The sequence below is a fragment of the Myxocyprinus asiaticus genome, chromosome 13, assembly GCF_019703515.2.
Source record: "Myxocyprinus asiaticus isolate MX2 ecotype Aquarium Trade chromosome 13, UBuf_Myxa_2, whole genome shotgun sequence".
Classification (NCBI taxonomy): Eukaryota; Metazoa; Chordata; class Actinopteri; order Cypriniformes; family Catostomidae; genus Myxocyprinus; species Myxocyprinus asiaticus.
Window position 1 is genome coordinate 48628946 of NC_059356.1, and position 27837 is coordinate 48656782.

At 44.9% G+C, this 27837-nt stretch overlaps 1 protein-coding gene across 2 annotated transcripts in view; it reads left to right on the forward strand.

The window, feature by feature from the left end:
• The first annotated feature begins 201 nt into the window (after window positions 1-201).
• The window catches only part of LOC127449807 (interferon-induced very large GTPase 1-like), a 39594-nt gene continuing 11958 nt past the window's right edge, over window positions 202-27837 (forward strand). The window contains exons 1-3 of one of the 2 annotated variants that reach the window (XM_051713363.1): window positions 203-309; window positions 9022-9139; window positions 18536-18624. The gene's annotated coding sequence lies outside the window, so the exon portion shown is untranslated. Of the gene's footprint in view, window positions 310-9021; window positions 9140-18535; window positions 18625-27837 lie in introns of both variants that reach the window. The other variant, XM_051713364.1, reaches the window with a different exon arrangement.

The following is a 27837-nucleotide window of genomic DNA, read 5'->3' on the forward strand; positions in this document are numbered from 1 at the left end:
GAAACTGTCTGCAAACACAGGTAAAGAGAAAGGAAAACCAAGATGAAACACTTTACTTGGGGGTTCACAGACTGTGAACATCATGTGATCTAACGTAAACCAATGTAGTTGCAGATTCCCTCTTATTGGCTGATATGTCTCTTATGTAACATGGGTACACTATATTAATCGACAACAGTGTGCCGTTACAGAAGAAGCCGTAGAAAGAGTGACTTGCAGAAGATTACCTTCCATTACGTGAAGTGATTCAAGAAACCAAGACACATCTATTATGTGAAAGTCAACAGAGGAATCCAGACTCGTTCTCAGGTTTGACTTTATTATATTTTCATTTATAAATTGATCAGACTCTTTTATCCAATGAGGGAAATCACGTTTCCTAAAGGAGTCAACCATATATAAGCAGCAAGATTATTATTATAGTTAACTGAAACTGAAAATAAAATAGAAACTAAATTAAAAAATAACCTAGTAAATGGAAATAACCCTTTAATGCATACCTCTGGTCTTTAGTTACCCGGGATCTCATTTCACTCCCTGTACCTCATCCACTTTTTGGAGTCGTGTCCACAGCTCTTTAGTATTCCTCAAGCTATCTGTTATGAATAGCCAAGTCTACGCCCTTGGGTGTGGCGTTTGTCATTGGGGTGCACTACTGAATTTATGTAAGATATGCATCTATTTAGACTCAATAATTGCCTTAGAAAAATTATGTATGTGTAGCGTATGTGTTATGTGTCACTCAGTATGTGTTTGACAGCCAGTTGCATCTCATGAAATTTCATTATGAAAGTAATGAATTCTGTTCTAGATTTGTCCTGATTTGTTGCATCATCTCTTTTCTATATGCAAAATAAAACATCAATATATCAGAATATATTTTTATTCTATTATTTTCTAATTGTCTTGAACATATTTTGAAAATCTGACACCATCTGTGCATTTTGTAGATTCATTTGTAATAGATATACAGTACAAGGTCTCTAAAGACTTGAATATGTAATAATGTTTAAAGTTTAAAACAACATTTTTAAACTGATAAAACTAAACTGAAACTGTCCAGCATTGCTTCAAAATAAATAAATTAAATAAAATAAAAGATCATAAAATAATTCCAGTTTTTGTGCATTTTACAAAATATTATCTTTCTTATTTATTTTCTAGTTTCTTTTAACGTGTCTGTCTGTTGCATCGCAAACATGTTATCTGCTAGCCATGATTCTGTTTTTTTTTTTTTTTACTGACTGTGGAAAGCTATATGTGGCCAGATTGGATTTTTTCAGACTACAGTCGTGTTTGACATCACATCCACATTAGTTGTCATAGTAACTCTCAAAACATGCGTATGTTCATCATGCATGAGATTTTCGCGATGGATGTTTTACCTTTGAATCAGTGGCGGCTCGTGACAGACAAATATGTAAATCAATGTTGAAAGATCAAACCAATAAAACATTCGGAGTGAGTCTAAATATCATGTTTTATTATGTTTTTGTTTTTTTTTGCTGGTAATTATGCTCCCGTACATCTTTCCCTGATCTCTCAAAATAGCCTTTATAACTACCAATGTGCTATGATTTTTCCAATCACCAACTCAACCTTCGTCAAAACAGTCAATGAACTGAACAAATGACGCAGCACCAGCGACAGACTATGATCAATGCAAACATTTATAAATGAATGCAGAGCCCCATTCCATGTACAGTAACATCTACTCACCCTTACACATATATACGTAGACGCCGCATTTGCCGCATTGGTTGCTATGGAAAGCCAAGAGGGTCAGAATTCACAAGTTTTGTATGGTGTCATTTTTATATCACCAGAACTTGAATTTGAAAAAGCCTCAGAATTCATGATCTTGAAAAAAACTGAGTGTAATTTGATGTTATCGAAAAATTTTGCTGTTAAATATTTGAAAATATTTTGTGTGAATTCACCTAAAAAAAAACTGAAATTCAGGTTTTTATTATTCAAGTTGTGGATTTCAGGCCTCAATATTCAGGTTGTTGAATACAGGTTGAGAAATTCAGGTGGCAAAATTCGAGGATGACATCCGGGAATGCAATGAAGAGCAAACGAGTGTTGATGTAATCCATCTCTCTCTCTCGGACAAATCGCAAAGCGATGTAAACAGCTCAAAAGCAATTTTAAATGTATATATCGTCACTGTCTGATGACACATATGTCCAAAAACCAAATTTTTCAAGAGCATGGAAAAACTGTTTTTCTCATAAACAATCTTACAAGATACTTGTTGAACAGACAGCCTGATTAAACATCTTTTCGTTGGTCATTTCAATGTTTTTATATATATACACACACACACACTCACACACACACACACACACACACACACACACACACACACACACACACACACACACACACACACACACACACAAACAGTATATAGCCTATTTATAGCCTACATTTTTAATAATGTGCAAAACGTCTTTTCTTTGATCCTTGGCAATTCACATTGAGCAAATCTGCTGAAAAGGCAAATACAATTATTCACGTGCACGCATACGTGACCAGATAACATGATCCCCAGATCACTAGCATGGTTATACAGGGATGTCACATGAAACAGGTCAATATGCTCATACATTACCATGAATTATTATTATTATTATTATTATTATTATTATTATTATTATTACTGGTATATGTGTGAATTGAGTGTCTTATAAAGGAAATTAATATAATAATACCTGATTAATAATAGCTACAGGAAATGACAAAAAATACTTTATAGGCCTCTGAATTATTATTATTATTATTGGTGTGTGTGTGTGTGTGTGTGTGTGTGTGTGTGTGAGAGAGAGAGAGAGAGAGAGAGAGAGAGAGAGAGAGAGTGTGATTGTTAATACTTAAAATGTGAGGAACTAAAAGACATTTTAGGTTAAATGACTCGCGTAATGATCACTTTTCTATTTTGATCTTTCACGCATGCATGTGAGACAAAAGAAACTATAATGGAATACTGCTGTCTAATTTTAGTAAGGGGTGCAATGCAAATGCACATATTTCAGAACAATTCTCTAAAGTATATTGATGGAGCCTAGATTTGTATTATCATGAAGGTAATGTGGTCTGCCTGAAAATAAACATAAGACACTGACAAATCATCAGTAGTCTACAAATGTAATACATATGAAGTTAGACTAACCAGAATTTTGATTAAAAATATTAAAAAGCAAGTGGCATGCTAACTCAAGCAATCTAGACTGGTAATGTAAACAATTAGGTACAGAATGTGTGTTGTACATTCAAAGTTCACTATAATTTTATTCAGCACTAATACAAATGTGCAAGAGAAAGTGAAACATAATTTTGTCAGACAGCCAAGACATGCAACACACACTTACAAAATGGGTAAAGGCTGTTGTTTCAGTCAGCCATAGGTCTGTATTATTTCACTTATATACAGTAACAACAAGAGGTAGCTACAGTGCATCCGGAAAGTATTCACAGCGCTTCACTTTTTCCACATTTTGTTATGTTACAGTCTTATTCCAAAATGGATTCAATTCATTATTTTCCTCAAAATTCTACAAACAATACCCCATAATGACAACGTGAAAGAAGTTTGTTTGAAATCTTTGCAAATGTATTAAAAAAAAAAAAGAAAAAAGAAAAGAAAAAAATCACATGTACATAAGTATTCACAGCCTTTGCTCAATACTTTGTTGAAGCACCTTTGGCACCAATTACAGCCTCAAGTCTTTTTGAGTATGATGCTACAAGCTTGGCACACCTATTTTTGGGTAGTTTCTCCCATTCTTCTTTGCAGGACCTCTCAAGCTCCATCAGGTTGGATGGGGAGCGTCGGTGCATAGCCATTTTCAGATCTCTCCAGAGATGTTCAATCGGGTTCAAGTCTGGGCTCTGGCTGGGCCACTCAAGGACATTCACAGAGTTGTCCCGTAGCCACTCCTTTGTTATCTTGGCTGTGTGCTTAGGGTCGTTGTCCTGTTGGAAGATGAACCTTCGCCCCAGTCTGAGGTCCAGAGCGCTCTGGAGCAGGTTTTCATCAAGGATGTCTCTGTACATTGCTGCATTCATCTTTCCCTCGATCCTGACTAGTCTCCCAGTTCCTGCCGCTGAAAAACATCCCTACAGCATGATGCTGCCACCACCATGCTTCACTGTAGGGATGGTATTGGCCAGGTGATGAGCGGTGCCTGGTTTCCTCCAGACATGACGCTTGCCATTCAGGCCAAAGAGTTCAATCTTTGTTTCTCATGGTCTGAGAGTCCTTCAGGTGCCTTTTGGCAAACTCCAGGTGGGCTGTCATGTGCCTTTTACTGAGGAGTGGCTTCCGTCTGGCCACTCTACCATACAGGCCTGATTAGTGGAGTGCTGCAGAGATGGTTGTTCTTCTGGAAGTTTCTCCTCTCTCCACAGAGAAATGCTGGAGCTCTGTCAGAGTGACCATCAGGTTCTTGGTCACCTCCCTGACTAAGGCCCTTCTCCCCCGATCGCTCAGTTTGGCCGGGCGGCCAGCTCTAGGAAGAGTCCTGGTGGTTCCAAACTTCTTCCATTTACGGATGATGGAGGCCACTGTGCTCACTGGGACCTTCAATGCTGCAGAAATTTTTCTGTACCCTTCCCCAGATCTGTGCCTCGATACAATCCTGTCTCGGAGGTCTACAGACAATTCCTTGGACTTCATGGCTTGGTTCGTGCTCTGACATGCACTGTTAACTGTGGGACCTTATATAGACAGGTGTGTGCCTTTCCAAATCATGTCCAGTCAACTGAATTTACCACAGGTGGACTCCAATCAAGTTGTAGAAACATCTCAAGGATGATCAGTGGAAACAGGATGCACCTGAGCTCAATTTTGAGTGTCATGGCAAAGGCTGTGAATACTTATGTACATGTGATTTTTTTCATTTTTTATTTTTAATAAATTTGCAAAGACTTGAAACAAACTTCTTTCATGTTGTCATTATGGGGTATTGTTTGTAGAATTTTGAGGAAAATAATGAATTTAATCCATTTTGGAATAAGACTGTAACATAACAAAATGTGGAAAAAGTGAAGCGCTGTGAGTACTTTCCAGATGCACTGTATATACCCGATTCATATTACCTTGGATGTAATAATTAAACACACTCCTTTGTTCTCTGAAGGCAAAGAAATGTATTATATATATATATATATATATATATATATATATATATATATATATATATATATATATATATAGTTATTTAAAACTATTTTTTATCTCACATCCATTTAACAGACATATAGAAATATATATTTTTAGATGTATTATTTAATACATATCGACTCAATTTTTTTTTTTTTTTTAGTTTTTAAATTTGTCAGTTGATTCAAATATATTTACAATTCTCAATGAATGTGTGAAGGAAGCCTACATGTTTCTTCAAGAGAGACCTCGCTGTCTTCATCCTCTATTGGCCAATGTATCCTCTCCAAGATCATCTGACAGACTGACAAGTTTATTATTACTGAAGAGTTGTAGAACACAACAGTATTACATAAATGGTCTCATATCTTACCAATGGGGTGTACATTGTATCACTTGTCCTAGGAAAGAGAAGAGGAATTGTGTCTTTCTTTTCAGTCAGCAAAGGCCAGATCAATGTCTCCCCGACTGACACACACACACACACACACACACACACACACACACACACACACACACACACACACACATGTTGGTGCAGCTATCATTATGAGGACTCTCCATAGACATAATGATTTTTATACTGTATGAACTATAGATTCTATCCCCTAACCCTAACCCTACCCCTAAACCTAACCCTCACAAAAAACCTTTCTGCATTTTTACATTTTCAATAAAACATTGTTTAGTATGTTTTTTAAGTGATTTGAATTATGGGGACACTAGAAATGTCTCATAAACCACATTTATAGCATAATACTCTTGTAATTACCAGTTTGTAACCTAAAACAAAGTCCTCGTAAACCACTTAAACCTGCCCACACACACACACACACACACACACACACACACACACACACACACACACACACACACACACACACACACACACACTAACACACACACACACACACACACACACACACACACACACTAACACACACACACACACACACACACACACACTCACACACACACACACACACACACCCACACACACACACACACACACACACTCACACACACACACACACACACACACACACACACACACACAGCTTCGTTGTAGCTCTCTCTCTCCCTGGGTCTCTCCCCGACTGCAGCTCTTGTCGCGGCTTTATCTCTCGCCCGTTAACGCTGTAATCAGCCACAGCTTGGCAAGGTAATCCACTGCAGGTGTCCAACCCTGCCTCGCTCCGCACAGTCGCCACTCGGCCCGCCCCGCCCAACGTGTTTTACAGAATTATTATTATTATTAATAATGGAAGTTCTGTCATCATTTACCAACATGTTGCTCCAAACCCATATGACTTTCTTTCTTCTAGGCAGTTTAATCCAAATGTTAAGGCTGTTTACCTGCACTATTCAGCCCGAAGTAGCTGCCATAGTTACCAGTAACCCCGCGAGGGCGCGGGGTAAATGAGTAAATCTGCTCATGACATGCCGGACACGGGACAAAGCGCACTGAAATATTGCTACAGATTTAAAAATGTACACTTAAAAACTGATGACACAAGAGCCCATATTAACAGAATCACAATCACCAGGTCAGAGAAAAGCCTGTGTTATCATTACAGCCACAACTTACCTCAACTTGCTGCCTTAAGTTGAAGCTTCAATTTTAATCTTGAAATATCCGCATGTCTTGGTGTTAAATGAAGGCATTGCATGATGAAACTATTATTTGTTTCTCTGTGCAGAGTGAAGAAAGTGTTTCACTTTGTATGAAGAGTTCGATGCTGCAGCAATGATGGACTCGGCTTGAGTGACAGTCTGTGACAGCATGCGCAGATGTGTGAACTTCCCCTGTCTTAAAAGTCCCATTCCGTAATCTCTCAATAAATTGTGCATTAATTAAAATGAAATCCAGTAATGTAAGGACAGGAATGCCGCCCATTGTAACAAAATAAAAGTAAATTTTTTTCATTAGAAATATACTTGAGTGAGAGTAAAAAGTACCCACTTTTAAACCTACTCTAAAAGTAATTTTTTCCCAAGAAGTTACTCAAGTAAATGTAACGGAGTAAATGTAGTGCATTACTACCCACCTCTGGTAATGTGTAATGTAATTGTAATGTTTCTCAGCAGGGGCATTTGCAGGCATTCATCATTATCAGCTCTCTAGCGTACTGTGATGTTGAATGGTGGTCTGGTGGCATGCTCCTCCGGGAGAATTGAGCAAAAACAGCACCAAAGTAATAAATATTGTAATGTCATGGTCATGTTTTGGTCATTTTAAGTGCTTTCATCTAATGTTAGTATTTTTATACAGTTTTAGATAGAAAATGTTTTTACCTGCAGAAATGTCTTTAACAGACTGCACTCGAACACGCACACAACCTTCTTCATCACTGAAAAACGATTTAATGCATTTGCAGGTTTTGTTTCAATGAATTTTAGGTATCCAGTTCATTTATCATTGTTTTGTTCTCTGTATTCTGCATCCCATTACTGTATTACTAAATGACAAAGCTCTTCAAACATTTCCGTTTTGCTTACATGTTTGACCAATTCATTGTGAATAACTGACTCAAAAGAGTGATTTATTCATGCATCTAGTTTTAATTTCAGTCTATATGTTGGAAGGTGCCACTACATGTTATCGGAGCGCACAAGGCACATTTTGTTTGACACAAGATGAAATTGTCTCAGTAGATCAGAGTTGACAGGCCCCGGGTGAGCATAAATACAATGAATTGAAACATAGTAATTTACTGGCCTGACTAACATCCAGAAAGATTTTCAACTTGCCCAAGAGAGCACTGTATCTTCTGTACACACAGAGATCTCTGAAACAAAAATGAACTTTTAATGTTTAACAGGTCTTTAGCAATGTCCATTGATAATATTTTAGCAGCCTTATGAAACTTGTTCTTAAATTAAAGGGACAGATAACTCATCCTGCAATGGATATTTTATTGTAATCATTTACACTCTGAATTGTGTTACAATTTATTTGATTTTATAGAACTGAAAGAACAATTTGGTGTCATAGACACATCTCTGGAGCAGATTGAAATGGGTTTGAAAAAATTATACATATGTAATGTGTGTGATTATTGTTTACTATTTACTATTATTTTTCTACAGTAAATCACATAAAATGGAGAAAACTGTCATAAATGTTATATTTGTAGTTATTAAATCAGTGTGAGTGACATTTGAGCAGTATTCTTTTAAACAGTCATTTCAAACCACTTCATTATGTCTATTACTGAGTTAAGAACAAAAGGTCTAAATAAAAAAATTTAAAAAAGTAAATAATGAAAAGGCTTTAATGCCTGAGGTGTAATAAGTGCTTAATGTTGTGTAGTATTCAGAAAAGTAATAATTTGTAGTATAAAAAAGTTTAGTAATTAAGTTGAAATTTTACCAAATCCCAAGAATGCCCCATGTATGAGCCATGTTATAGTGTAATACTTAATTCTTGTAGAATGAAAATGCATCTTCAACAAATCTCAGTCCTATCTGTCTCTCTGTTTTTAAATAAGTCATTCAAATCCGCAGAATCTTTGTTAAACCTATAATGGGGCTCATACATGGGATATTCTTGAGAATCTTCAGATAAAAGAATGATGAAACATTAACTGGGGTGTTTGCATTCAGTTTCCCACAAACCATGTGATTTACTGGAAACCTTCAGAGAAATCAAATGATGAGTGGGAAACTGTCTGCAAACACAGGTAAAGAGAAAGGAAAACCAAGATGAAACACTTTACTTGGGGGTTCACAGACTGTGAACATCATGTGATCTAACGTAAACCAATGTAGTTGCAGATTCCCTCTTATTGGCTGATATCTGTCTTATGTAACATGGGTACACTATATTAATCGACAACAGTGTGCCGTTACAGAAGAAGCCGTAGAAAGAGTGACTTGCAGAAGATTACCTTCCATTACGTGAAGTGATTCAAGAAACCAAGACACATCTATTATGTGAAAGTCAACAGAGGAATCCAGACTCGTTCTCAGGTTTGACTTTATTATATTTTCATTTATAAATTGATCAAACTCTTTTATCCAAACTTACCAATGAGGGAAATCACGTTTCCTAAAGGAGTCAACCATATATAAGCAGCAAGATTATTATTATAGTTAACTGAAACTGAAAATAAAATAGAAACTAAATTAAAAAATAACCTAGTAAATGGAAATAGAAATTCAAACAACATTTTTAAAAAGATAAAACTAAACAGAAACTGTCCTGCATTGCTTCAAACTAACACAATTAATAAAAATAAAAAAAGATCATAAAATATTTCCAGTTTTTGTGCATTTTACAAAATATTATCTTTCCTATTTTCTAGTTTATTTTTACCACGGCTGACTGTTGCGTCGCAAACACATATTTACAAGCCATGATTCTCTAACAGGGGAAATGTCCTGGTTACTTGCGTAACCTCCGTTCCCTGATGGAGGGAACAAGACGTTGTGTTGATGAAGTGACACTAGGGGTCACTCTTGGGAGCCCGAGACACCTCTGGTCTTTGATAAAAGGCCAATGAAAATTGGTGAGTGGTATTTGCATACCACTCCCCCGGACATACGGGTATAAAAGGAGCTGGTATGCAACCACTCATTCAGGTTTTGTGCTGAGGAGCCGAGACAAGGTCCCGGCCATTTCAGCTTTGTGGCAGGAGGGACAGAACGTCTCGTTCTCTCCATCAGGGAACGGAGGTTACGCAAGTAACCAGAATGTTCCCTATCTGTCACTCACTCGATGTTGTGTCGATGTAGTGACACTAGGGGTCCCTATATGAAACGCCGCAACTGGCTGAACTGTGTTACGTGAACTGGCGGTGTGTGACGGGCAGACCGCTGTGTGCCTCATAGCCAGCGCACCAGGCCGACACGTAACCTCCCCCAACACTGTTATGAGTGTCGAACGGCCCTTTGGGGACAAGTCGACTACCCAAAAGATAGAGACAGGCTAGCCCAGTCGTGGCCTCTTATCCCCTTTTTTTCCTCTCCCCCCCCAAAAAAAAGGTATTAACTGACTGGGGCCACCAGGTCTAGTCACGGGGGTGTCACTCCCAAGGGGAAGACACCGCGGAGACCACACCCCGCCCAAAGTGGGGGGGGGGGGGGGGGTATTTGGAGTGGAAATACGTCACATGGTCTTGCCGAGCTTTGTCGGAAGTATGCCATGTGGAGAAGTCCCATGGTAGGTCCTACCCTGTGGGGGAGGAGTTTCTACAAGCATAGTGACTGGGGCAGAGGGGCCTCTGCCCAAGGAAGACGCAATTTACCAACAGGGAAACGAATTAGCGGAAGATATATGTCGCATGTGGTTACCTACGGGGAACCACCACATGCGGAGCACCTACCCCAATACAGGGCTTAGTTAGCACGTGTACTGAGCTGGCAGCGAGTTTCTCCGCAAACTCGTCTGCCACAGGGCTTGGAGGAAATCAACCTGGGAACACAGTTTGTGAACACTACTGGGAGTGAAAGGCGCTATGCGCAAGCGATACACCCGGCCAGCTGTCCCGGACTTACCTGCATGCCACTACACGGGACAAAACTGGTTCCACCCAGAGATTGTAGAACCTCGCAAAGGTGTTGGGTGTTGCCCAGCCCGCTGCTCTGCAAATGTCTGTTAGAGAGGTGCCACTGGTCAAGGCCCAGGAGGCCGCTACACCTCTGGTAGAATGGGCTCATAGCCCTACCGGGGGCAGCACATCCTGGGTGTGATATGCCATAGTTATGGCGTCAGTGAGCCAGTGGGCGATCCTTTGCTTGGAGGCAGCGCTTCCTTTCCACTCTCCAACAAAGCAGACAAAGAGCTGCTCAGATACTCTAAAGCTCTGCGTGCGATCCAAAAAGATGCGTAAAGCGTGCACCGGACACAGCAACATCAGGGCTGGGTCTGCCTCCTCCTGGGGCAGCGCTTGCAGGTTCACCACCTGGTCCCTAAAAGGGGTTGTGGGAACCTTGGGCACATAGCCCGGTTGGGGTCTCAGGATCACGTGAGAGTAGCCCGGACCGAACTCCAGGCACGTTTTGCTGACAGAGAACGCTTACAGGTCTCCTACTCTCTTGATGAAAGTAAGCACAGTCAGGAGGGCAGTCTTCAAAGAGAGTGCCTTAAGCTCAGCTGACTGCAAAGGCTCAAAGGGGGCTCTCTGTAGACCCTGAAGAACTATAGAGAGGTGGGAGGATTCTTGGGAGGCGAACAGGTCTACCTGTACCTGCCTGAATCGACTCCAAATCAGCTGGACCACCTGAGGGTGGAGACTGCACTCTCCCTTGAGCGTAACCTGCCAGGACAGTGCGTCCGCTGCAGTGTTGAGGTCGCCCGGGATGTGAGTGGCTTGCAGCGATTGAGGTGCTGCTGACTCCAGAGGAGGAGATGGCGAGCTAGTTGTGACATACAACAGGAGCGCAGACCGCATTGACGATTGACATATGCTACCGTTGCCGTGTTGTCTGTCCAAATGAACACATGCTTGCCCTGGATCAACGGCTGAAACCTCCGCAGGGCGAGCAGAATTGCCAGAAACTCAAGGCAGTTGATGTGCCAACGCAGCCGCGGGCCCGTCCATGAGCCGGCAGCTGCATGCCTGTTGCATACAGCGCCCCAGCCCATTTTGGATGTGTCTGTCGTAACCACGACGTGCCTGGAGACCTGCTCTAGGGGAATGCCTGCCCGTAGAAATGTGAGGTCAGTCCAAGGGCTGAAGAGGTGGTGACAGATCGACGTGATGGCCACGCGATGTGTCCCGCAGTGCCATGCCCATCTTGGGACTCGAGCCTGAAGCCAGCGCTGAAGCGGTCTCTTATGCATCAACCCAAGCGGAGTGGCCACTGCTGAGGATGCCATATGCCCCAGGAGCCTCTGAAAGAGTTTCAGTGGAACCACTGTTTTCTGTCTGAACGCCTTCAAACAGGTCAGCACCGACTGTGCGCGCTCGTTCGTGAGGTGCGCCGTTAACAAGACTGAGTCCAACTCCAAACCGAGAAAAGAGATGCTCTGAACTGGGAGGAGCTTGCTCTTTTCCCAGTTGATTCGAATCCCTAGTCGGCTGAGGTGTGAGAGCACCAGTTCCCTGTGTGCACACAACACACCCCGAGAGTGAGCTAGGATTAGCCAGTCGTCGAGATAGTTGAGGATGCGAATGCCCACTTCCCTTAATGGGGCAAGGGCTGCCTATGCGACCTTCATGAAGACACGAGGGGACAAGGACAGGCCGAAAGGGAGGACCTTGTACTGATACGCCCGACCCTCGAATGCAAAGCGCAGGAAGGTTCTGTGTCGAGGTAGAATCAAGACGTGGAAGTACGCGTCCTTCAGGTCTACCGCCGTGAACCAATCTTGATGCCGGACACTCGCCAGAACGCGTTTTTGCATCAGCATCTTGAATGGGAGTCTGTGTAAAGCCCAGTTCAGTACTCGCAGGTCCAAGATTGGCCACATCCCACCGCCTTTTTTTAAGTCATGTTTCACATGTTTTCACCGCCGTGAGACAGGTGGCGTCTGCTTCCTGCGGTGGGCTCCATGCCTGGGCCGGGCAAAAGGGGCGTGCTACAGTGGAGCCAGTGCAGTCACCGCAGCGGGACGACCTTGGCGACGAGGAGGCGGAGTGCGAGATCTTGAGCCGCGCCGGGGCAGGATGTGCCGGATAGCCTCCATCTGCTGCTTCACTATCGAGAATTGCTGGGCAAAGTCCTCGACGGTGTCCCGAATAGGCCAACCTGGGAAATGGGGGCAGCAAGGAACCGTGCCTTGTCAGCCTCACCCATCTCGACCATGTTGAGACAAAGGTGACACTCCTGGACCACCAAGGTTGACATCGCCCACCCGATAGACCGCGCTGTGACCTTCGTCACCCGGAGAGCGAGGTTGGTCGCAGAGCACAGCTCCTGCATCAAATTTGGGGTGGAACTACCCTAGTGCAGTTCCTTTAGCACCTTGGCTTGGTGGACTTGCAGGAGAGCCATGGCGTGCAGGGTGGAGGTGGCTTGTCCAGCGGCACTGTAGGGTTTGGCCGTCAGGGACGACATAAGTCAGGTGGCAGCACTCTGCGAGCATAGGTGCACCACGAGCGCCTTATCCACTGGGGAAATCGCCGAATAGCCCCTGGCCGCCCCACCATTGAGGGTAGTGAGGGTGGGGGAGTTGAAAGATCATGACCGGGCAGTAAAAGGTGCCTCCCACGGCCTTGTCAGCTCCTCGTGCACTTCCGGGAAGAAAGGAACTGGAGTGGGACGTGGCTGCTTTGAGCGGCGCCGTGAGCCCAGGAACCAATCATCGAGCCGTGTGGGTTCAGGGGAGAGCGGAGGGTTCCACTCTAGCCCGACACTTATGGCTGCCCGGGAAAGCATGTCCACCATTTCCGCATCAGCCTGTGACTGGGGCGACCGTACCCGAGGGGGGGGAGCCCAGTTGAGGCTTTCGCATCTGACTGGACGAGCCCACTCTCCGATGCTGTGCTCGAGAGCTCATCAGCTTTGCGGGCTCCGAACAAGTGGTCGAACTCGCCGTGAGATGAGCCGGCGGACTTATCCGGAAGCCCGATCGGGGCAGACGAGCGTGCTGGGGAATGGGAGGTCCGTGGGGGATACCCGGCAGAGGTGATCCCATTGGGGTCCCCAAATCGCCCCCAGTGCTAGCCGCTCTGGCCTCATACCCATAGGTAGAAGGACCGAGGTGGGTAGCCGCTGGGGTGGCTTGCTTTCTTACAAAAGCAAGCCGCGACCGCAACGTTGCCATGGTCATGTTCTCGCAATGAGTACATGATCCATCCACGAACGCTGTCTCCACGTGGGTCGCGCCCAGACACGAAAGACAGCGATCGTGACCTTAAGAAGTTGAGAAATAACAACAGCAATCAGGAATAACATACAAACGGAAAGGCATCTTTAAAAAGATTTGTCTTTAAAAAGATGTTCCGTGTGTGCCTCTCTTTTAGAGAAATATGCTCTTTTAGAAAAATATACTCTCTTATTTCTGCCGAAGCGTCCAGGGGCGTTCTCTGCAGTGCACCAGTGCAGAGGAGGGAGAAGCCGCTGAAATGTGCCATCAGATCCAGCAGAGGTGAATGAACAGTCAGTTCAGTAGACATCGACCGTTCGGTTCCGAAGAGAAAATCTGAATGATTGGTTGCATACCAGCTCCTTTTATACCCGTATGTCCGAGGAAGTGGTATGCAATTTTCATTGGCCTTTTATCAAAGACCAGAGGTGTCTTGGGCTCCCAAGAGTGACCCCTAGTGTCACTACATCGACACAATGTTGAGTGAGTGACAGATAGGGAACATCATATTACCAGCCATGTTTGGGAGTTCTTTGAATATGTCCCAGTTTACCTTGGACAGTCCCGGTTTTATGGTGTCCCAGTCCCAGGCATTAAATGCAGTCGTCAAAGGCAGCAGCATTTGATCCATGTTGGGAAGCAACTAACTAGTTGCTAACTAATAATAAACTATGTGCCTGCTAACTGGCGCAATGCATGAGCTCCTGAACATCAGACACATGTTATTGTACTGTTCTCTACTGCACGCCAAATTTAATTTTCTCCTTATCTGACGAGTTTTAGACTTTAAGCATCTGCTGAATTTTATGAGTGTATATTATGTACCAGCAAAGTCAAATGCAACCTTTTGTGGTGTTTGGGTTGCCACCCGTCCCGTAAAATACGGGATCGTCCCGTATTTAAAAATTAAATGATGCGTCCCGTACGCGATTTGTCCCATATTTAAGCTGGTCAGATGCCATCACGGTGAAATCATTTGCCAATTTAACATTGATATAAGTTGGAAAATGTGCCAATGGTGGGTAAGGGACTGTCTGAAAAGTCCACAAATGGAAATAAAACTATGGAGTTTTTTCTATATAAATGTTCAATAAGATCAAACAATGTATGAATACAATCATAAAGACAAGTACAGGTGAAGGAAAAAAATAAACAAATAAAATAAATTAAAATTAGAAAAAAAAAATATGTATAAACTATCCCAAATGTATAAATAAATAAGATAAGGAAGACAAATAATCGAAGAGAAAAAAATAAATATATTTTTAATATATAAATGGTGTATTTTCTTTATTTTTTATATAAGTCATGGGTCAGGAAAGATGTCATTTTAGCATATAAGAAAGGATATACAATTTTAACATATTAACGCAACGCATTTATTGCTAAAACTGTGGAGGATGTGCTTAGGCCTCTGTGGCCCTTTGCAGTGTACAGAAAGCTTCTAGTAGAATTACTGTAATCATAAAACTGAAACTCTCCAACTGAAAATAAAAGTTACACTGTGCTGTATTTAGTACAAGGGCAAATCCCCACCTGGAGCTCCTCGGTAATTCACTTCCCACAAAAACTTAGGTGAGCATAAACACATTGAATGGAAACAGTGATTTATTGGTCTGATGAACATCCAGACAGTCGTTTAACTCCTTTCAGTTTGTTCTTAAAAGCTGGAACTATTCATTGTTCCAGGTGTTAGAAATGTCTATTGACATATTTTACCATATTTGTAAAACTTGCCTTTAAAGGGATAATTTCACCCTAAAATGGATATTTTAGTAGCAAACAAATTACCATCAGCAGCAGCAATAGCAGTAACAGCAGCAGTATTCAAAAGAGCATCACATGCAGTATCAGCAGCATCACATGCAGGAAAACGTTTGTAATTTACCTCACTGGAAATATTTAAAAATATTTTCTTAAATGGACAACTTAATTCACCACATAATTGCATATTTATTTTACACAATCACTGCTTCATTCATCAGATGTGCATTTTAATATTTCATTGAAAAAAATTTGCTCTGTTTGTCAAGATTAAAGCTTCCACGATCAGTGAAGACAGTGGAGATCCTGTGTATGGTCCTGCTAATGACAAGCATTAATTGAATATAACGAGATTCACCGTGATATTGTGGAGCGCAAAATAAAGAGACTCGTGGAAACTGTGATTTAGGGACATTCACCAGTCAAAGGGAGATCTGCCAAACTGGATCGGGCAACCTTAAAGCCCAGGACCCCCCCGGGCAGTCAAGGGCCCCTAGTAGTCAAGGGTCCCTGGGCACTGGCCCCATTGGCCCGGTTGGTAATCCATCCCTGGTTCTATGGCCCCCCTTTGTGGTTTAGAGCTACTAATGACTACCTCACGTGGTGACTGCGGCGATAGAAAACCTATTCTTGTTGGATATCTACTGTATGTGCGCTGTGCACAGGGGAATATCGCAAATATAATCAAAGCTGTGTGGAAAATTAATGTGTTCTAAAAGAGGCTATTTAGTCAGAAATTTACTTTTCTATTAAGGGGCAACATTTGCCCCCTGGAGTTGTTATCAGGGGCATTTTTCACCATTATGAGGGAACTGTTTGGTCATATTTTTTCTAACCATACAAAATATGACAATATGACATCACTGTGTTACATCAAACACTACAAATTAATACATTTCTTAAAAATAATCAGATAAGTGGTTAGCTATACATTTAAATGAGCTTCAAATAATTGCATGTGATGCGTATATACAGTACTAGGTTTAGAATAAAAAGAAATATATCTGATGTCAAAAATAAGAAATAGAAATCATAAGTGGATTTTTTTTTGCCCCCAGATTTTCAGCACATGCACAATGAATAAGGCAGAACACAGGTGTCTCAAGACACGGTTTTATCAGTTGAAGTTATTGCCATCTAAAAACAGGCAAAAAAGACTTTTAATCTAGCGTATGTTTATATGAAAAACAATTTAAACAGGACAGAGGAAGATTTATGAGGAGGCTTGAGTGAGGATGCACTGATGGATTCATGTGAAAATCTTTTGTGTTGAAGATCCTGACGCACGCATAAATTATCCTCCCCCTTCACATCCGTCACCATGCCTGTATCCACCATTGAGGTCACCGAGGTCCGGATATCATTGTGGTATTTTTTCTGAGGTGTATATTAAAAGTCATAAAATAATTGCCTAATAATAACTCTTTGGTGCCGCAAAGATAACCGACCTTCTCAGGTGACTGCTTGCTTGAGTTGACCAATGAAATTGGTTGCATCAGTTAAAGCTCAGCAACAGGGGACAACATGAGACTGAGAGAAAAAGAGAAGATGATGGAGATGAGAGAGGAAGAGCAGGTACTACCCACTCTGCCCAGAATATGATTAGCATTACGTTACTGTGCTGTTTAACACAAACAAAAACTGACCTGATCTCATTCAAACAATGTAGGCCTAATTACCACAGAGATATATATGTTCTTTGGTAAGTACAGTGAAGCCTATAGGTTCAATTTAATTGAATAAGTATAGTGTCATAATACAGTATAGTGCTACTGTATAGATATCATTTTGTATAAAACACATTTTTCCTACGTTTATGTACTGCTTGAGACACGTTTTTATAATTCAAATCCAAAATGATGCAAACACAAAGATTAAATAAAGGTGTTTTTAATTGTACTAAATTATTTTTAGTACACTTTGGCAGGAGACACAAGTGAGGAGTCACAAAGAAAGGGACAGGCAGTGAATACAGAGGGAGAGAGAGAAGAAAGAGTAGAAGAGGACGGAGAGAGAAATGAACAGAAAGATTGTAATGTTGAAGGCAGAGAGACAAGAAGAGATGAGAAACAGGGAGCAGGTTATGGAGAGCAGAGAGATACAGAAAAAGAGGCTGAGAGAAAGACTCAGAGAGACCACACAAGCTATTATTAAAGCTATTATTATCCAACGTCTTAAAATGCACATATGTCGATCAGGGAAATCAATATTTTTTGCCCCCTAACCCCACTAGCAAACTTAGTTTTTGGACCTCTGTATTTTTTAAACCCTGCATACGGCCATGTCTGTCACAATAGTTCTAAGTCATGTTTCACTGCTGTTTTAACACTTTGACTGCAAAAGTAAGGATACCTTACCCCTGGTTTGGAAGCACAATTAGAGCTTGTTGCCTGTCGCCCTTCAAAGAAACACGGCATGTCTGTCAAACACAGAGGTGGCGGTGTGCACACGTCCAACTATCCTTGTGCTGCTCTTATCATGTACGTGATCGGCCGAACAAAATGCTTGTTCACCTAACACTGAAGTTCATCAAATCGTTCACATGGATGTATTGGCTACGTCAGCTATCCTATCTAGAGAAAAAATTGCAGCAAAATTAAAAAAAAACTTTGGAAGATATTGCCAAAAGTTCATTTTTAAGTAGCAAAAGTACAAATTCACAGGAAAGTTCATTTTCATCTGTTTTTAGTGTTTATTTAAAATGAGGCACACTTGGTATCATTTTAATCTCCAGTCTGTTTGCTAGCATCTTACATAGTCTTTTAATTCTTAGCTGGCCAGCAGAAGTGACCAGCCAGGTTTAAATCCCAGTTGCTCAGTGTAAGATAATGCGTTTTTCTCTTTTTCAGATTCAACTGAAAACACAGAGAAGGGTCCAACAGGAAACAGCATCCCAGAGTAGACGTCTGAAGATTCTGAAACAAGTGATTCAAGAAAGGTGATTATTAGAGAGCTGTTTCACATTGATGCCACTTTAGAATAAAATAAAATGCATAAAATATGCAAACTGACCTGGATGTCTTGAGCATGTTTAGAATTTTGTAATTTGTATCCTCAAAAGGGCCCAATAAAATGGATCTTCCTGGAAACTTTAAAGCAGATTTATAAACACTAAAGATAGAAATGTACAAATATACTTACATTTTATTTTGACACTTAGGACATAGTTCTTAAGTAAAATACTACGTTTCACTGCCATAAAAGCATTGCCAAGAAACATCTTGACTACTGCTTCTGATGTTTATTATTATCTTCATTAGTGCAGATTCAGTAAACAGTTCAAATGAAACTGATTTTTGTGAGTCATGATTGGAAAAACTTTGTTGGAGAAGTAGTGAAAATTGTGTGTAATTGTAAAGGAAGCCAGTTGGTATGTGATAGCTGTGCGGTATGTGTAAACCTCACTCCCCTGGCCTCAAGAGGTGTACTAGTGACTGACGCTAGAGGCTGTAGCCTTTCTCCTCCTCGTTAAAGCCCGACTTCCATGCAGTCTGATCGCCAGTTTGAATCCCACTTAGAGTGGGTCGAGCAGGACTGGTTACATAATGAAATTCAGAATGGCAGACAGGTGGCAATAGCAGGGTTTCCATCCAAATGTTTCCCATTTTAATGTGCATTTCTAAAAATTTGACCATAGAAAATGCAAATTTCATGTTTCCATCCACTACATCCATGGTTATAATAGTTTTGAACATTTCATTTGTTTTCTTTTTTAGTTTTTATTTCGTTTGAAGTTTTTGAAAATAGCTATTTTTAGTTTCATTATAGTTTTAGTTTTCATCCATTTTTTGCAATGTTTAATAGATGGCAGTTTATTTACAGTCACCGGATTTGTCATGTTCTGATTTACTGTGGTGTCATCCAGAGGCCCTCCCACAGATGTACATGCATCTAAACATCACATATGCAGGCAAAATGTGGTTGATTGTTTTTACATTTTAATCAGACGGCCACTCAGCGGTTCTCTTGAGATGAAATAGAGCTGTTCAGGTTGTGGTCCAAAAACCTGCAGGAGAATCTGCCATGGGTTATCTTTTGAAGCTCCAAAAATCACACACAGTCAGAATAACTTTATCCAAATGACTCCAGCGGTTAAATTAATGTCTTCCAAAGCGACACGATCGCTTTTGGTGCAAAAAAAGATGAATATTTAAGTACTTTTAAACTATAATCCAACACTTCACAAGAGGGTGGAGTGCAAGTGTGTGACCTATTCGTGTTGCCATGGATACAGATGTAATCTCACATTCTCCTCTCGGTTGAGACATCCAAGATAAGCACACAAACGAATTGTGAGTGAAGAAACAGATAAATACAGATCTAAACCAAAACCAACAAAGCTTCTGTACAGTGTTCCTCCTTCTCACTTGTAAACAGCGCTGCTCTTATGGGTGTCTTGCACTTCATCTCTGATCTGTGTGTCTGTGCAGTTCTTCTGTGATTTGGAGAATTTGTGACATGCAGAACGCAGGCTTCCTCTAGTGGCGGGTGACTGTATAGACAGCCTTATCAACATCTGCTTTCATAATTAAAAATGCATTTGTCCAGAAATTAATTATTAATGACAATTAATCGATTTTATTTTAATAATTAACATCCCTATGCAGAATAAGTTTAATATCATTCTATCCAGTGGGAAACTGGCACCCCCAGCCTGGTTTCTCCCAAGGTTTATTTTTCTCCACTAACGAACATCTTATGGAGTTTTTCGTTACTTGTCTCAGTTGCCTTTAACTTGCTCACTGGGGGGCCTAAAGCAAAACATTTTAAGGCATGATTTTCAATAAAGTTTCTCAATGAAACTGCTCAATGACATTAAGACATTACAAACATTTCAGCATGATTTTCTTTAAAGCTGCTTTGAAACAATTTGAAGTGTGAAAAGGTCAACACATGACATAATATCTCAAATAATGAGGGCTGAAATGGCATCTATGCCCCTACACTGCCAGCCTCCATATACCTGGGAGTGCCCGTGCTCCAAACGGTTCAGGCAGATAGGAAGGACCCACTTTAATGACCATCCTAGTGAAAAAGTAATATACCAAATTATATTTAAAATACATTTATTTTATGATAAGTATACTAAAAATACATTAACATATCTACAAGTTGAAAGTACCATGTAATTGAACTTCCCTATCTGTCACTCACTTGACGTTGTGTCGATGTAGTGACACTAGGGGTCACTCTTGGGAGCCCGAGACACCTCTGGTCTTTGATAAAAGGCCAATGAAAATTGGCGAGTGGTATTTGCATGCTGCTCCCCCGGACATACATAAAGGAGCTGGTATGCAACCACTCATTCAGATTTTCTCTTTGGAGCTGAACGGTCACGCTCATTGAGCTGAATTCCCACAACTGTTTATTCACCTCTGCTGGATCTGACGGCGCATTTCAGCGGCTTCTCCCTCCTCTGCACTGCAGAGAATGTCCCTGGGCACTTCGGCAGAAATAAGAGTATATTTCTCTAAAAGACTACATTTCTCTTAAAGATTACATTTCTCTAAAAGAGCGGCACACACGGAACGTCTTTTTAAAGACGCGTCTTTTTAAAGATGCCTTTCCGATTGTGTGTTATTCCTGGTTGCACTCGTTATCTCTCGCCTTCTGATGGTCACGATCACTGTCTTTCGTGTCTGGGCACTGCTCATGCGGAGACAGTGTTCATGGCTGAACGTGGCTCGATGACTGGTTCCTGGGCTCGCGGCGCCGCTCAAAGCCACGCCCCGCCCCCGTTCCTTTCTTCCCGGAAGTGCATGAAGAGCTGACAAGGTCGTGGGAGGCACTTTTTTATTGCCTGGTCCCGATCTTTTCAGCTTCCCCGCCCTCACTGCCCTCGATGGTGGGTCAGCCAAGGGCTATTCAGCAATCCCCCGGTGGATAAAGGCGCTCGAAGTGCACCTCTGCCCGCAGAGTGCCACCACCTGGCACAGGTGCCCAAAGCCCCTGTCCAAGGCCTGTAGGTTTACGTCGTCTCTGACGGCCAAGACCTACGGTGCCGCTGGACAAGCCGCCTCCGCCCTGCACGCCATGGCTCTCCTGCAAGTCCGCCAAGGCACTAAAGGAACTGCATGAGGGTATTTCCGCCCAGGGATTGATGCGACGGAGGTCACGGCGCGGTCTCTCGGGTGGACGATGTCCACATTAGTGGTCCAGGAGCTCCACCTTTGGCTCAACCTGGTCGAGATGGGTGAGGCCGACAGGACATGGTTCCTTGCTTCCCCCATCTCCCAGGCTGGCCTATTCAGCGACACCGTCAAGGACTTTGCCCAGCAATTCTCGACGGTGGAGCAGTAGATGAGTTTATCCGGCATATCCTGCCCCGGCGCGGCTCAAGATCCCGCACCCCGTCTGCTCATCGCCAAGGGTGTCCCCCTTGCAACGCCACCCGTCTCGCGGCTGCCAAGAACCCGTGAAAGGCAGACAACCCAGGGACGACAAAACCCGCTGCTCTGGAGCTGGTAAGCAGACCTCTTCATCCCCGGTCGAAGGCCGGGTGGAGAATCTTTTTGTTACCTTTGCATTTAATTGCGCTGCATGCCCAAGTGGCTGCAGTACTCAAGAGTTCAGCAACAGTGGTTTCCTTGTTCCCTGGGTCACGTATCCAGTGTGCATGGCTGTCAATACGACTGCCGTCCACCACTCTATTTGGCAGGTTTGGCACTCCAGCGGCGGTCTCCCGCCCCTGAGCACCCAGCTGTGGCACAAATCTGCCCCCGATGTGACAGTCTCCATGGGTCATGAGGACAGGCCTCTTCCTCCCCCATCCCAGGCTGTTCCGGGGGTGGTCACAAGGAGCCAGGTAAGTGCTTCGATGTCCCTAGACTCAGCACGACCATGACATGGTGTGGCACCTCGAGCTCTGCCCTGCCGTGAGGCCCCACCTGCCGGTACATCCAACGACGTTGTCCCTTTGGTCCCCCTTGCGTGGAACTTGGAGGCATGGCTTGCGCTTTCCAATCCGTCGCCATGGCTGGTCCGGACCATCCGACTTGGCTACGCGATTCAGTTCGCCAGGCATCCATCCAGGTTCAGCGGTATCCACTTCACCTTGGTGAAGGACGAAAACGCTGCTACCTTGTGCACGGAGATCGCTACTCTCCTACAGAAGGGCGCGATAGAACCTGTCCCTCCGGCCAAGATGAAGAAGGGGTTTTACAGCCCCTACTTCATCGTACCGAAAAAAGGTGGTGGGTTGCAGCCAATCTTGGACCTGCGAGTACTGAACCGGGCTTTACACAGACTCCCATTCAAGATGCTGACGCAAAAACGCATTCTGGCGAGTGTCCGGCATCAAGATTGGTTCGCGGCGGTAGACCTGAAGGACATGTACTTCCACGTCTCGATCCTTCCTCAACACAGACCCTTCCTGTGGTTTGCATTCGAGGGTCAGGTGTATCAGTACAAAGTCCTCCCTTTCGGCCTGTCCCTGTCTCCTCGTATCTTCATGAAGGTCGCAGAGGCAGACCTTGCCCCGTTAAGGGAGGTGGGCATTCGCATTCTCAACTATCTCGACGACTGGCTAATCTTAGCTCACTCACAGGACATGTTGTGCGCACACAGGGACTTGGTTCTCTCACACCTCAGCCGACTAGGGCTTCGGGTCAACTGGGATAAGAGCAAGCTCCTCCCGGTTCAGAGCATCTCTTTTCTCGGTTTGGAGTTTGAAGGCGTTCAAACAAAAAACAGCGGTTCCACTGAAAATTTTTCAGAGACTCCTGGGACATATAGCATCCTCAGCGGTGGCCACCCCGCTCGGGTTGATGCATATGAGACCGCTTCAGCACTGGCTTCAGACTCGAGTCCGGAGATGGGCATGGCGCCGCGGGACACGTTGCGAGGTCATCACGCCGGTCTGTCACCATCTTTTCAGCCTTGGACCGACCTCTTGTTTCTACAGGCAGGTGTTCTCCTAGAACTGGTCTACAGGCACGTCGTGGTCATGACGGACGCCTCTAAAACGGGCTGGGGCACTGTTTGCAACGGGCACATAGCCGCCAGCTTATGGAAGGGCCCGCAACTGCATTGGCACATCAACTGCCTCGAGTTGTTGGCAATTCTGCTCATCCTGCGGAGGTTTCGGCCATTGATCCAGGGCAAGCACGTGTTAGTTCAGACAGACAACACGGCAACAGTAGCATATGTCAACCACCAAGGCGGTCTGCGCTCTATTTGTATGTCACAACTCGCCCGCAGTCTCCTCCTCTGGAGTCAGCAGCACTTCAAGTCGCTGCGAGCCACTCACATTCTGGGCAACCTCAACACTACAGCGGACGCGCTGTCACGACAGGTTACCCTCAGGGGAGAGTGGAGACTCCACCTTCAGGTGGTCCAGTTGATTTGGAGTCGATTCAGACAGGCACAGGTGCACCTGTTTGCCTCCCAAGAATCCTCCCCACTGCCTGCTCTGGTACACCCTGACCAAGGCCCCCCCTCGGTATAAACGCGCTGGAACACAGCTGGCCCCCTGGCATGCTAAAATATGCGTTTCCCACAGTGAGTATACTTGCACAGACCCTGTGCAAGGTCAGGGAGGACGAGGAGCAGGTCATCCTGGTAGCACCCTACTGGCCCACCCAGATGTGGTTCTCAGACCTCACGCTCCCCGCAACAGCCCCCTGGCGAATTCCCCTGAGGAAGGACCTTCTTTCTCAGGGACGGGGCACCATCTGGCACCCACGACCAGACCTCTGAGATCTCCATGTCTTGCCCCTGGACGGGATGTGGAAGACCTAAGCGGTGGACCTGCGGTGGTAGACACGATCACTCAGGCTAGGGCCCCCTCTACGAGGCGCCTGTATGCCTTTAAGTGGCATCTGTTCACTCTTCCCGATGCGAAGACCCCCAGAGATGCGCAGTCGGATCAGTGCTTTCCTTCCTGCAGGAGAGGTTGGAAGGGAGGCTATTTGGATCGCACGCAGAGCTTTCCAAATAGATGGCAAACTGCGTCTTCCTTGGGCAGATCCCCCTCTGCCACAGTCTCCATGTTTGTAGTAACTCCTCCCCTGTTGGGTAGGATCTACCATTAGACTCTCCACATGGTCGGCAAGACCATGTGACGTATTTTTCCACTTAAATATCCTCCCCTCTCTTTGGGCGAGGTGTGGTCTCTGCGGTGTCCTCCCGTTGGGAGGCCACCCCAGCGGCTCCCCGCCTCGGTCCTTCTACCTACGGGTTTGAGGCCAGCGTGGCTAGCACTGGGGGCGATTTGGGGTGAAACCGATTCCACCCGGAGGTTGTAGAACCTTGCAAAGGTGTTGGGTGTTGCCCAGCCCGCTGCTCTGCAAATGTCTGTAAGAGAGGCACCCCTGGCCAGGGCCCAGGAGGCCGCTACACCCCAGAATGGGCTCGTAGCCCTACCAGGGGCGGCATGTCCTGGGCGTGATATGCCATAGCTATGGCATCAATGAGCCAGTGGCGATCCTCTGCTTGGAGACAGCGCTTCCTTTCTGCTGTGCACCAAAGCAGACAAAGAGCTGCTCAGAGATCCTAAAGCTCTGTGTGCAATCCAAATAGATGCGTAAAGCGTGCACCGGACACAGCAACGACAGAGCTGGGTCTGCCTCCTCCTGGGGCAGCGCTTGCAGGTTCAACACTTGGTCCCTAAAAGGGGTCGTGGGAACCTTGGGCACATAGCCCGGTCGGGGTCTCAAGATCACATGAGAGTAGCCCGGACCGAACTCCAGGCACGTTTCGCTGACAGAGAATGCTTGCAGGTCTCCTACCCTCTTGATGGAAGTGAGCACAATCAGGAGGGCAGTCTTCAAGGAGAGTGCCTTAAGCTCAGCTGACTGCAAAGGCTCAAAGGGGGCACTCTGTAGACCCTGAATAACTACAGAGAGGTCCCATGAGGGAACGAGGCACGGTCTGGAGGGGTTCAGCCTCCTGGCACCTCTCAGGATCCTGATGATCAGGTCATGCTTCCCTAAGGACTTACCGTCCACTGTGTCATGGTGTGCTGCTGTAGCAGCAAAGTACACCTTCAAGGTGGAAGGGGACAGCCACCCTTCCAACCTCTCCTGCTGGAAGTAAAGCACCGATCTGACTGCGCATCTCTGGGGGTCTTCCTGTCGGGAAGAACACCACTTAGCGAACAGACGCCACTTAAAGGCATACAGGTGCCTCGTAGAGGGGGCCCTAGCCTGAGTGATCGTGTCTACCACCGCGGGTGGTAGACCGCTTAGGTCTTCTGCGTCCCGTCCAGGGGCCAGACATGGAGATTCCAGAGGTCTGGTCGCGGGTGCCAGATGGTGCCCCGTCCCTGAGAAAGAATTTCCTTCCTCAGGGGAATTCACCGGGGGGGGGGCTGTCGCAAGGAGCTTGAGGTCCGAGAACCACGTCTGGGTGGGCCAGTAGGGTGCTACCAGGACGACCTGCTCCTCATCCTCCCTGACCTTGCACAGAGTCTGTGCAAGTAGGCTTACTGGGGGAAACGCATATTTGCGTAGGCCAGGAGGCCAGCTGTGTGCCAGCGCATCTATGCCGAGGGGTGCCTCGGTCAGGGCGTAACAGAGTGGGCAGTGGGAGAATTCTTGGGAGGCGAACAGGTCTACCTGTGCCTGTCCTAATTGACTCCAAATCAGCTGGACCACCTGAGGGTGGAGTCTCCACTCTCCCCTGAAAGTAACCTGCCGTGACAGCGCGTCTGCTGTAGTGTTGAGGTCGCCCGGGATGTGAGTGGCTCGCAGCGTCTTGAAGTGCTGCTGACTCCAGAGGAGGAGACGGCGGGCAAGTTGTGACATACAACGAGAACGCAGACCACCTTAGTGGTTGACATATGCTACTGTTGCTGTGTTGTCTGTCCAAACTATCACGTGCTTGCCCTGGTTCAACGGCCGGAACCTCCGCAGGGTGAGCAGAATTGCCAACAACTCGAGGCAGTTGATGTGCAAATGCAGTCGCAGGCCCGTCCATAAGCCGGCGGCTGCGTGCCCATTGCAAACAGCGCCCCAGCCTGTTTTGGAGGCATCTGTCGTGACCAGGACGAGCCTGGAGACCTGCTCTAGGGGATCACCTGCCCATAGAATGAGAGGTCGGTCCAAGGGCTGAAAAGACAATGACAGACTGGCGTGATGACCACGCGATGTGTCCCGTGGCACCATGCCCATCTCGGGACTCGAGTCTGAAGCCAGTGCTGAAGCGGTCTCATATGCATCAACCCGAGTGGGGTGGCCACCGCTGAGGATGCCATATGCCCCAGGAGCCTCTGAAAGAGTTTCAGTGGAACCGCTGTTTTCTGTTTGAATGCTTTCAAACAGGCCAGCACTGACTGTGCACGCTCATTCATGAGGTGCGCTGTCAAAGAGACTGAGTCCAACTCCAAACAGAAAACAGAGATGCTCTGAACCGGGAGGAGCTTGCTCTTTTCTCAGTTGACCCGAAGCCCTAATCGGCTGAAGTCCCTGTGTGCACACAACATGTCCTAAGAGTGAGCTAAGATTAGCCAGTCGTCGAGATAGTTGAGAATGCGAATGCCCACTTCCCTTAACGGGCTGCCTCTGCGACCTTCATGAAGATGCGAGGGGACAAGGACAGGCCGAAAGGGAGGACCTTGTACTGATACGCCTGACCCTCGAATGCAAACCGCAGGAAGGGTCTGTGTCTAGGTAGAATCGAGACGTGAAAGTACGCATCCTTCAGGTCTACCGCCGTGAACCAATCTTGATGCCGGACGCTCGCCAGAATGCGTTTTTGCATCAGCATCTTGAACGGGAGTCTGTGTAAAGCCCGGTTCAGTACTCGCAGGTCCAAGATTGGCCGCAACCCTCCGCCTTTTTTCGGTACGATGAAGTAGGGGCTGTAAAACCCCTTCTTCATCTCGGCTGGAGGGACAGGTTCTATCACACCCTTCAGTAGGAGGGTAGCGATCTCCGCGTGCAAGGTAGCAGCGTTTTCGTCAGTGACCAATATAGCCACCCTTCTTTTCAGTAACTGCCATGAGCCTTCCATCCATGGAGTCTGTCATTTTCTTGATCTGTTCACGATCAACTTTTGCTCAAGCAGCCTCCCAAATGCTGTTCAAAGAGGTGTATTGCCTTCCCTCACTGTAAATCTCACGTTTGAGAAGGGCCCACAAGTTCTCAGTAGGATTTAAGTCAGGTGAGGAAGGGGCCAAGTCATTATTTAGGCATCTTTGAGGCCCTTGCTG